The sequence below is a fragment of the Olea europaea genome, chromosome 10 (genome assembly GCF_002742605.1).
Source record: "Olea europaea var. sylvestris chromosome 10, O_europaea_v1, whole genome shotgun sequence".
Classification (NCBI taxonomy): domain Eukaryota; kingdom Viridiplantae; phylum Streptophyta; class Magnoliopsida; order Lamiales; family Oleaceae; genus Olea; species Olea europaea.
Genome location: NC_036246.1, coordinates 14117579 through 14129856, shown reverse-complemented (window position 1 = coordinate 14129856; position 12278 = coordinate 14117579). Strand labels below are relative to the sequence as shown.

General features: G+C 36.4%; 1 pseudogene; it reads left to right on the top strand.

Moving 5' to 3' along the window:
• Nucleotides 1–284: 284 nt before the first annotated feature.
• Nucleotides 285–10002, top strand: LOC111402649 (annotated as a pseudogene).
• Nucleotides 10003–12278: the final 2276 nt, after the last annotated feature.

Here is a 12278-nt window from a genome sequence, read left to right as displayed (position 1 = left end):
TTCTAATATTTTTAAGACTATTTTAAGTATATAAAAATGTATTTTTTCAAACGTGTACGGATAATTTAGTGTTTCCTTTTGAGTAATAAAAATTTATTATTTTAAAAGTAACACTTACCACTCTCAAAATAAGTAATTTAGTATTTTTTAAATTCTATTATTTAAAAATAATTTATTTTATAACTTATTTATTTATAAGAAAACTTTTTATGCTTAGCCAAGCATGCTTGCTTATATATGAGCCCCATAGGCCATAGTAACAAATTAACTAGGAAACCCATCTTTGGTTAAGACAACCATGGAATTCTCGGTCTCACATCTCAATTCTTCCATAGCTGCAATATTTGCGCTACTTTTGATTTTTTACTGGAAATCTAGGTCTAAAGCTACCAAAAACAGTTCACCGCGGGAAGCTGGTGGGGCATGGCCCATTATAGGCCACCTCCACGTCATAGGTGGCAGCTCACGTCTTCCACACATCATCCTGGCAGCAATGGCGGACAAGTATGGACCAATCTTTACAATCCAGCTCGGAGTACACGAAACTCTAGTGGTGAACAACTGGGAATTGGCTAAAGAATTGTTCACCACCTGGGATGTGATTATATCTTCACGTCCAAAATTTCTTGCAGCCAAACACATGGGCTATGACTTCGCCATGTTTGGATTCTCCCCTTATGGGACCTATTGGCGTGATCTACGAAAACTAATAGCCGTGGAATTATTCTCTCCCCGAAGACTGGAGCTCCTTCAACACATACGTGTTTCCGAAACCGAGGTATTGTCAACCAACTTATTTTAAAGCTTAAGATCATAGAGAGTGACCACATGTATTTATTTCAATCCTGTCTTTAACAGGTATCTTGATGCAAACCCCGTAGCAATGGAAATTACGAAACCCACAACGAGATTGATGCGGAATCCAAGAACGCCAATACTAACCCGATTTTGGATCTTGAACCCCAAGAATTGAACCAAGAAACCCTAGATTAACGAAAAACCTAAAATCCCTTGATTACAATTAAAAGAACCTACAATCCGATTGTTTAGAACGCCACAAGAAATTGAATCTTGATAAGTTCCAAGATTGTTCAAGAAGAACAAGAAATTGAAAGAACAAATTCTCTCTCTATAATATTAAGCAAAAGTCAAAAGTCTTTACAATGAAAAATATTCTCCTATTTATACTAATGAATAAAAATGTCCAAAATCCATCAAATTATGGTAATAATTTGATTTCATAAGAATTCTATCGAAACTAGGAAATTCAGCCAAAATTAGAAAATTCGCCAATTTTTTTGGCTTGTGCAGTCGCATGGTGTATTTCCATGCGGTCGCATGGTTCAACAAGAATTGGTGTTTTGATTTTCGGTATGCCACCGTGCTGCCGCATGGTGTTTTGCCTATGCGGCCGCACAGGCTTGTTTTCAGCCTCTGGTTTCGTCGCTTGATAACAAATTGATCTAAGTTGATTCGACTTTCGACCCGAACATGAGAGTTGCTCCATTTTGAGTCCCCGAATATGGTTCCATCAATGGTTTCTTGAACGAGCAATCCCATCGCTTGTTTCACTTGCTTTGCCCTTGATCGCGTCATTGGTCCGTCATCGACTATCAACGGGTCTCGTTTCGGACTTGCCTTCGTTGGGCTCGACTCTTGGATCATATCATCCCCTCCCTCTTCAAAAGGATTCGTCCTCCAATCTGAACCTGCATCAAACAGAGAGAGATCAGATACATTAAAAGTAGCTGAAACATTATACTCACCAGGTAAATTCACTTTCTATACATTGTCATTGATCCTCTCGATGATTTGAAACGGTCTATCGTCTCGTGGTTGCAATTTTGACTTCCTCTATTCTGGAAAATGCTCTTTTTTGAAATGCACTCAGACCAAATCTCTAGGCTTAAATGTAACGCGTCTCCTTCCTCTATTTGCTTTTGATGCAATTAGCTTTCCTTTCTCTTCGATCTGCATCCTTACCTTTTCATGGAGTGTTTTCACCATCTCAGCTTTTCGTTTCCCTTCCAAGCTACCTCGTTCATGCATAGGCAAAGGCATTAAATCCATAGGTGTTAGTGGATTAAAACCATAAACAAATTCAAAAGGAGAAAACGAAGTAGTAGAATATGTAGCTCGATTATATGCAAACTCTATAAACGGTAAACACTCTTCCCATGATTTCAGATTTTTATTGATCACTGTCCTAAGTAGTTGAGTCATAGTTCGATTAACTATCTCAGTTTGTTCATCTGTTTGTGGGTGACAAGTTGTAGAAAATAATAACTTATTTCCTAACTTACTCCACAGAACACGCCAAAAATGACTCAAAAACTTCACGTTCCTATCAGACACTATACTTTTAGGTACTCCATGTAAACGTACTATTTCTCTAAAGAATAAGTCTGCAATATTAATAGCATCGTCAATTTTATGACATGGTATGAAGTGCGTCATCTTACTAAACCTATCGACCACTACAAATATTGAATCCCGACCCCTTTTTGTCCTAGGCAAACCTAACACAAAGTTCATAGATATGTCTACCCAAGGTTCACTAGGTACAGGCAAAGGAGTATACAAACCATGGGGTTGAACCTTAGACTTAGCCTTTTTACAAGTTATGCACTTTTCACATATTTGTTCTACGTCATGTCGCATTTTAGGCCAATAAAAATGTTCCCCGAACATGGCTAAAGTCTTTTGAACCCCGAAGTGTCCCATTAAACCACCCCCATGTGCTTCCCTTACCAATAATTCACGCAAAGAACAATTAGGAATGCACAACTTATCTTCCTTAAACAAATATCATTCATGCCTATAGAATTTATCAAATGCACCTTTGTCACATGAAGCATAAATACTAGAAAAATCACAATCAGATTCATACATGCCCTTAATATGTTCGAAACCAAGTAATTTAGTACTTAATGAATTTAAAAGCACGTACCTTCGAGACAACGTATCAGCAACTATATTTTCGTTACCTTGTTTGTACTTGATGACGTAGGGATATGTCTCGATAAACTCCATCCATCTCGCATGTCTTTTGTTCAACTTACCTTGACCTCGCAAATGCTTTAAAGATTCATGATCGGTATGTATCACGAATTCCTTTGGCCAGAAGTAGTGCTGCCAAGTCTCCAATGCTCAAACAAGTGAATACAACTCCTTGTCATATGTCGGATAATTCAATGCTACCCCCACTTAACTTTTCGCTAAAGTAAATAATAGGTCTCCTTTCCTGCATTAACACTGCTCCTATACCTATTCCTGATGCATCACACTCAACCTCGAATGTTTTATCAAAATTTGGTAATGTCAAAATAGGTGCTTTACATAGCTTATCCTTAATTCTGTTAAATACAATTTCTTGAGATTCTCCCCAATGGAAACCTACACTCTTCTTTACTATTTCAGTCAACGGTGTGGTGATGATGCTAAAATCTCTAACAAATCGCCTATAAAAACTAGTCAATCCATGAAAACTCCTAACTTCAGTTATAGTCTTAGGTGTTGGCCATTCTTTAATAGCTTTTATCTTTTCTTCATCGACTTCCACCCCGTTAGCACTAACCACAAATCCAAGGAAAACAACTCTATCCATGCAAAAAGTGCACTTTTTGAAATTAGCATACAGTTGTTCCTTTCGCAACACAACAAGCACACAATTTAAATGTTCTAAATGCTCATCTAGATTTTTGCTATAAATTAAGATGTCATCAAAATAAATTACAACAAATTTCCCAATAAAAGCACGCAAAACATGGTTCATTAAACGCATAAAAGTGTTCGGTGCATTGGTGAGTCCAAACGGCATAACTAACCATTCATACAATCCATACTTAGTCTTAAACGCCGTTTTCCATTCATCACCCTCCCGCATGCGAATTTGATGATACTCACTCTTAAGATCAATCTTACTAAAAATGCAAGCGTCATACAACTCATCAAGCATATCATCTAGCCTAGGTATTGGGTGACGATACTTTACCATGATATTGTTGATAGCTCGGCAATCCACGCACATTCTCCAAGTCCCGTCCTTCTTAGGCACCAGTAAAACAGGTACAGCACATGGACTCATGCTCTCCCTGACATAACCTTTGCTCATCAACTCCTCCACTTGCTTTTGAAACTCCTTCGTCTCTTTGGGATTGCTTCGGTAAGCTAGTCGATTCGGTATGACAGCTCTAGGTACAAAGTCAATCTGGTGCTCGATGCCTCTGATTGGTGGCAATCCACTTGGCATCTCCTCAGGAAACACATCGTCGAACTCCTGCAATAAATACTTAACCAAACTAGGGAGAGATGTGTTAGAATCCTCAAAATTGAGGAGGGACTCCTTCTACACTAACAATATCATTTGTCTATTATTGCTCATAGCCTTTTTCAACTCACTCTCTTTTGCATAGAAGTTGACCTTTGGCTTTTTTCTCCGCTCAGCTGACTTTTTTTCTCTCCTCTCAACTGACTCATTTTCTCTCCGCTCATGTGGCTTCTCTCTCTTTTCTCTACTCTCAGCCATTTCACTATTTTCTCTCTAATTGATGGTTTCACTATTACCTCTCCTTTTTCCTAACTCTCTTATTCTCTTGTCTTCCTCACTTTTCAGCTTGATTTGATCTCCAGACACTTGTGTCGGTGTTAATGGCGCAAGAGTAATAGTCTTCCCATTCTTGACAAAGCTATACCGATTCCTATATCCATCATGTGTGACCCTTCTATCATATTGTCATGGTCTTCCTAACAAGATATGACCCACATGCATAGGCACCACATCACATACTACTTTGTCACTATAACTCCCAATTGAGAAATTAATTAAAACTCTTCTATTCATCCTAACTTCCCCACTTTCATTCAACCATTGCAACTTATAAGGCCTAGGGTGTCTTAACAATGCTAGTCCTAATTTCTTAACTAAAGTTGTGCTAGCTACATTCATGCAACTCCCACCATCAATAATCATACTACATACCTTATCGTTGACGTAACAACGTGTGTGGAATATATTTTCTCGCTGCTGCTCCGAATCATCCACTTTGACTTGAGTGTTAAGAGCTCTTCTTGACACTAACGATTCCCAACAACAAACTCCAATTTTTCTTCTTCTTTAACATCCTCCAATGCAGACATGTCCTCAAACTCTCCTTCACTTTCACTCACCACCTCTCCATTATCCAACAACACCATTACCTGTTTATTTGGGCATTGAGAAGCAATATGCCCTGACCCCAAGCATCTGAAACACTTGATGTCTCGATTCCTTGATGGTTGTGAATCTATTTTGGGTGCTGTTTTGCTAGCACTTTCTTCTTTCCCTTTCTGCCACTCATTCTTACCTTTAGGTACAACTTTATCACCTTTGTTGTTGTTGTTCCACCCTGGCTTCCAAGATGGATTAACACTCGAATTTCCTAACGGCTACCTAGCTGCCCCTTTCCTCTTCAGTTGTCTCTCTACCTTCATAGCCACATGCAACATGTCTTCCAACTCCACATAATGTTGCAACTCTACTATATTGGCAATTCCCCTATTCAACCCATTCAAGAATTGTGCCATGGTAGCCTCTCGATCCTCTACCACATTGGCCCTAATCATAAGTATTTCCATCTCCTTATGATAGTCCTCTACACTTTTCGACCCTTGATATAGACCTTGCAGTTTTTGATGGATCTCTCGGTAATAGTGGCTAGGAACAAACCTCTTTCTCATCAATGACTTCAATTCCTCCCAAGTGCTGATTGGTCTTCCCCCACTCCTACGTTGTGAAGTAATCACTTGATCCCACCATGAAATTGCATAGTCACTGAACTCCAAAACTGCTAACTTCACCTTTTTCTCCTCCAAGTAGTTATAACACCTGAAGATCATTTCAACCTTCCTTTCCCACTCCAGGTATGCCTCGGGATCACTCATTCCTTTGAATGAAGGAACTTTCATTTTTATATTTCCCAAGTTTCCATCCAACTCCTCCCTGCGATCATTCCGACCCCATCTATCGAACATATCGCCTCTATTCCTCATCCTTCCCATCTCAACACCGTGAAATTCATCTTTGCCCTTGTCACTCCCATATCCATACTCCTCTCGCCTTTCCCTCCTAGACTCCCATCTATCCGGTCCTCTGGCATTGGATACATCCACTCGATGCCCCCGACTAAGATTAGCCATCGATGTATCTAATCTATTCATCCAACCCTCCTGCTTCTCCAACCTATCTCTCACATTTCCAAACGCCCTCTCAAACCTCTGCACCAAATCCTCCGATGCATTGATATTATTACCTTGTTGGCTTGAATTTGATTATGCCCTTTCTGACATCTTAACACTAAAGATTTTATTTTACTGCCTCACCAAAAGTCACTCGAAAACACACAAGGGCTTTTACCCTCTATTAAGCTCACCTCTTTACCTTTTACCACTCAGTTCTTTCAACAATTGCTTTTAGGAACAATCAATGAACTCAATCAATCAATCAAATCGTGTAGAATTCTCCAAACCGGATGTGACTCAATAATTGTAACAAAGGACTCAAAGAAAACTTTTAAAACTTGACTTGAATTGAAGGAATGGAATGATTCAATGTGTCCAAATAATTTAGAAATGATATTGAATAATAAAAGTTGGTATTTGACGGATCAATAATATTTAACAATTTTTTTACTGTACGGATGAATAGTACCGTACGGAAGAACCGTAATTTTTTTTTAGATCCGGAAATCAATAACAAAACCAACGAAGAAAACGAAAAAAATTGAGCCTAGAAACAGAATTTGAAGATTTTTTATGAAACTTTTGGATCAAAGGATCAAGAAAACCTTCTGGACACAAGAACACAAGGATTTGAAAAAAATTAGAAAACAAAGGATAGAACTTGATTAAATTGGAGCCAAAACCCTGATACCAACTGATGCGAACCCCGTAGTAATGGAAACTATGAAACCCACAACGAGATTGATGCGGAACCCAAGAACGCCAATACTAACCCGGTTTTGGATCTTGAACCCCAAGAATTGAACTAAGATACCCTAAATTAGCTAAGAACCTAAAACCCCTTGATTACAATTAAAAGAACCCGCAATCCGATTGTTTAGAACGCCACAAGAAATTAAATTTTGATAAGTTCCAAGATTGTTCAAGAAGAACAAGAAATTGAAAGAACAAATTCTCTCTCTATAATATTAAGCAAAAGTCAAAAGTCTTTACAATGAAAAATATTCTCCTATTTATACTAATGAGTAAAAACGTCCAAAATCCATCAAATTATGATAATAATTTGATTTCATAAGAATTCTATCGAAACTAGGAAATTCGGCCAAAATTAGAAAATTCGCCTATTTTTTTGGCTTGTGCGGCCGCATGGTGTATTTCTATGTGGTCGCATGGTTCAACAAGAATTGGTGTTTTGATTTTCGGTATACCACCGTGCGGCCGCATGGTGTTTTGCCTGTGCGGCCGCACAGGCTTGTTTTCAGCCTCCGATTTCGTCACTTGATAACAAATTGATTCAGCCTTCGACCTAAACATGAAAGTTGTTCCATTTTGAGTCCCGAATATGGTTCCATCAATGGTTTCTTGAACGAGCAATCTCATCGCTTGTTTCACTTGCTTTGCCCTTGATCGCATCATTGGTCCGCCATCGACTATCAACGGGTCTCGTCTCGCACTTGTCTTCGTTGGGCTCGACTCCTGGATCATATCATATCCATAAAAATGCTTTACAAGTACTGGAACGAGAAGAAAAATGGGTCGGGTCGGGTCGGGTTTTGGTGGAAATGAAGCAGTGGTTCGGGGACTTGAATTTGAATGTTATTATCAGAATGGTTGCTGGGAAGAGATATTTTGGTGCAACTGCTGATGGGGATAAAATAGAGGCAAGGCAATGCCAGAAAGTGTTGAGGGATTTCTTTCATTTGGCTGGAATTTTTATTGTGGCTGATAATATCCCTTACCTTAGATGGTTGGATATAGGTGGATATGAGAAAAAAATGAAAGAAACTGGAAAAGAAATGGATAAAATTGTTGAGAAATGGTTGGAAGAGCACAAGCAAAAGGCAAATTCTGGTAGTAAGCAGGATTTTATGGATGTCATGCTTTCAGCTATAGAGGGCACAAACCTTCAAGATTATGATCCTGGCACAATCATCAAATCTACATGCCTAGTAAGTTTTTTTAATCAATGTTTATACCTTTCCCAATTTGATGTGTTTTTATTTCTTGACATTGTATGTCAACTATGTGAAAAATGATCCCAAAATTCTTGATATCCAAAAATTGAAAAGCATGAAGAACTATGCAACACGTTTGGTATTCACTATACTGGATATCATGGCATGGCAGATATTACTTATTTTGTATTTATTCTTTGATCTTTTCATTATTTTCAAATCCAATATATCAAATATGTCAATAGAACATATATGTGATAAAGTGATTCTGTAAGCATAAAGTGTCTAAACCACGAAGGAAGTGATGTCACACCATTTAACAATAGTATAAGAAAGAATTATGAGACAAAATATTAAAAATTAGTTAAATATTTACCTGTCTAGCTAAAAATTAGGTAAATGTTACTTTTAAATAACTTTTTTATCTAAATATATTAAACACATTGGATTTTATTGAAAATTAAATTTTTAATAGATTTTGATAAAAGTTGATGAAGAAGTAATCGCACACCATTTAACACTTATATAAGAAAGAATTAAGAGGCAAATAAGTAAGATTAGATTTCGTCTAGCTAAAAATTAGATAAAGGCTACTTTAAAGTAAATTTTTTTCTGAACATATTAAACCGTATTTGGCTTTGCTTAAGATTTTCAGTATGCTGTGGTAAAAGTTGATAAAATGTTTGGTTGAAAAGCTGATAAAAGTTGTGGGTCACTATAATGTGTAATTATAATTAATTGTTGACTTTGACTAAAATTTTTATAAAGTTTTAGCTAAACAAAAATTTTAAGTAAGAAGTTATCTATTTTAATAGTAGCTATTATCTTGTGATCGTTAGAATTTAATCGCTGGTGGAGGTGACACAACCAATGTTATGCTAGTATGGGCAGTAGCCCTATTACTAAACAACCGCCATGTATTGAGAAAGGCTCAAGAAGAATTGGACATTCATGTTGGAAAGGAAAGGCAAGTAAAGGAGTCAGACATCAACAGACTGGTTTATATTCAATCCATTGTCAAAGAGACTTTAAGATTATACCCAGCAGCTTTCTTGGGTGGTATAAGGGAATTCTCAGCTGACTGCGTATTAGCAGGTTACCACATTGCGAAAGGTACATGTAATGCACTTTTTTTCCCTACTTTAAAAGATCGATCTTATTACGAGAAATAAAGACCATTATTTTTAGATTTTACCTTTATCATGCTCACACAACATGTTAACTTGTTTGAAAATACTAACTTTGAAATCTAATTACTTTTTTGAACTTTAAATACATTGAAATTCTTGTTAATTTGATATTTATTATATGAATCCAAAGTCATTATGCATTAGGTATTCAATTTACATTAACAATGTGAGATCTTACTTTTGATAGGTACGAAGCTAATCGTAAATATGTGGAAATTACATAGAGACCCTCGAATATGGTCTGACCCATTGGAGTTTAAGCCAGAGAGATTCCTCATGACTCATAAAGATTTTGACGTGAAAGGTCATAATTTCGAATTGATCCCATTTGGAGCTGGTAGAAGAATTTGTGCTGGCACAACGTTTGGCCTTCAGATGTTGCATTTTATCCTGGCTAATTTGCTGCATGCATTTGAACTTTCAACTCCTTTTGATGAAAAAGTTGATATGCGTGCGAGTTCTGGACTAACTAATATGAAATCTACCCCTCTGGATATTCTTCTTTCCCCAAGATTATCTCCACGTCTATATTAAGTGGAAAGACGTCAATGATAATGATTTTAGCGATACATGTGTGTGTGAAGATGAATTTGAATAAGGTTCAATGAACGTGGCTAGCCCACATTAATTATCTTTAATTGGTCTTTGAATAAGAATTATCAATCTAATTAACTAGTTATCTAGTTCTGTACCCTTGTTAGATTGCTTTGGGTCATGATAAATATTGTATCCATTTGGTGCTCGGATTGAGAGTATTCATCCATCGTTCTCTTGAAAATTCTATAAAGGTTTATCTAGTTATTTGGGCCATGATAATATTGTAACCATTTGGTGCTTGGACTGAGAGTTTTCCATTGATTCTTCGCTTATTTTCTTTGAGTCTTCTATCTAACTTAGATATCAATTGCAAAAGTGATTCAAGCACAAATCCTCTTGGATGTCTATTCTCAAATAATGTCTCCTTTAAACTTTACTAGGAAAGCCATACGAGAAAACTATAGGCAAAGAAAAAGAGTTTATCATTTTTTTCTGAATAGGAAAAGAAATTTTCTCATTACAACTGTGTTATATATGAAAATCCAGGGGATACATACCTCGATCAAAGAAAAAAAGTTCCACAATTATTTGTTTCTACTCACGATAAAATCATCTATGATCTTCAAGATGTGCATTCTAATATTGTGTTCCCGAATACTTGTTGGAGAGAAACAAGTATGCTCTTAAGCTTAAGAGGTAGATTACTCAAATGATGATGGTCGAATGCCATACAATGTTTAGATTACCACTCAATGTACTAATTGATCATGAGATGAGATGGTTGAAACTCAATCCTAACAAGAGATATTAGAGCTAAGGTCATAGGTTTTGAATACAAGAGCATCATGTTGACAAAGACATTGTTGGGGAGCAGCAAAGTAGCTCTTAAGTTCATAGGTTAGTTCACTCACATAGGATAGATTATCATAAAACGTTTACGCTGCCCTCATTGAACACCAATTGATTTTTAGATGAGATGATTGAAATTCAATCCTTAGAATTTCAATGTTGTAAACTGTAGTATATGAGCACCTTATGTTTTTCAATAAATTCATGTACAATGTTATGACATTTGCATGCTTCTGCATACACTTATAGAGAAAAATGATGTCATGTAAATAATAATGTTATTTAAAATTAGCAGCGTTTAACATTAATTTAGTTGGCAGTTAATTTATTCTTATATTGTATAATAAATAAATATACATTTTAACTTTGAAAATGTAATAATGATCATACCGTCATCTACATTGCTGTTAAGTGCACCATAATGTGGTCGAGTGGATGCTAGGCAACTCTTTTTTTTATTATAAGATGAACGAAGCTGTATCGCTCAACACAACAAACAAATAGCTTAGCTAGAAAAAAATAGCATTTTCTAGATGGATAAAAGCCAGACCTGCCCTGCCCTGTATGGATAGATGAATAGAATGATATGCTTGTTTTGGGGGGGGGGGGGGGGGGGGGGGAGAGAGAAATAGAAAGGTCAGATATGGGTGGATAATCTTATGGAAGGTACACAAATAGGGACAAGTTCTAGGAACATTTTAATACCTTCGCTCATTCGTTGTAACTGTAACTTAGTCATGGATTTTCAAATTTTTGGAGACAGCTTTCTTAGGGACTGCCAGTGAAACACTTAGTTTTGATGCTTTAAAGAATGTCTCTGGAAACAGCCCAACTAATTTACCTGCATGCCTACTACGGTTAAGGTTTCTGTCGAAAGGCAAACAATATGAGTAACATAACATTACTCCTAAATTAACCAGCATGAAAATAGGTTGTACAGAAGGAATACCACAACATGATAGGACCAGTGAATATGCTACTTTTAAAAAAGTAGAGACAAATCGCCTTATAAAAATGTTTAAAAGAAAACAATATAATTCATGATTGTAATAATATAATCATTCGATATTTAATTTAGAATGGCCGTCTCTTGGGATGAAATCAATACAAATCCATAAGTTCAATATTAATAAAGCTAAATTCTAATGGAGAAGCGCATGTTTTGTTCAACTTTGAAACATGTTCAACTTTAAAGTTTTGAGTAGTTGTGACTTGAGACTTGAGAGAGTGCCAAAAGTTTGTATTTTGAGTGAATTGGTTGGTCTTCTTCCGTGGATATAGGTGAGTGTTTTTTTTTTTTAATCTCGTACCACTTTTTCTTATCCGATGCATTCATTTAACCGTGTCACATTTTCTTTTTTCAACAAGTGAAATATTGAAAAATAAGATACCACATTAAAGAAGAAAATAAAATAAAATTTTGTTTACATGAATATTTAATTTTGTTCTCGTACCAAAAATTAAGCAAGTTTATCTCCGTACAATGACTAGTTGAAATCATTAAACTAAACTTGACTTGTAGTCTTAT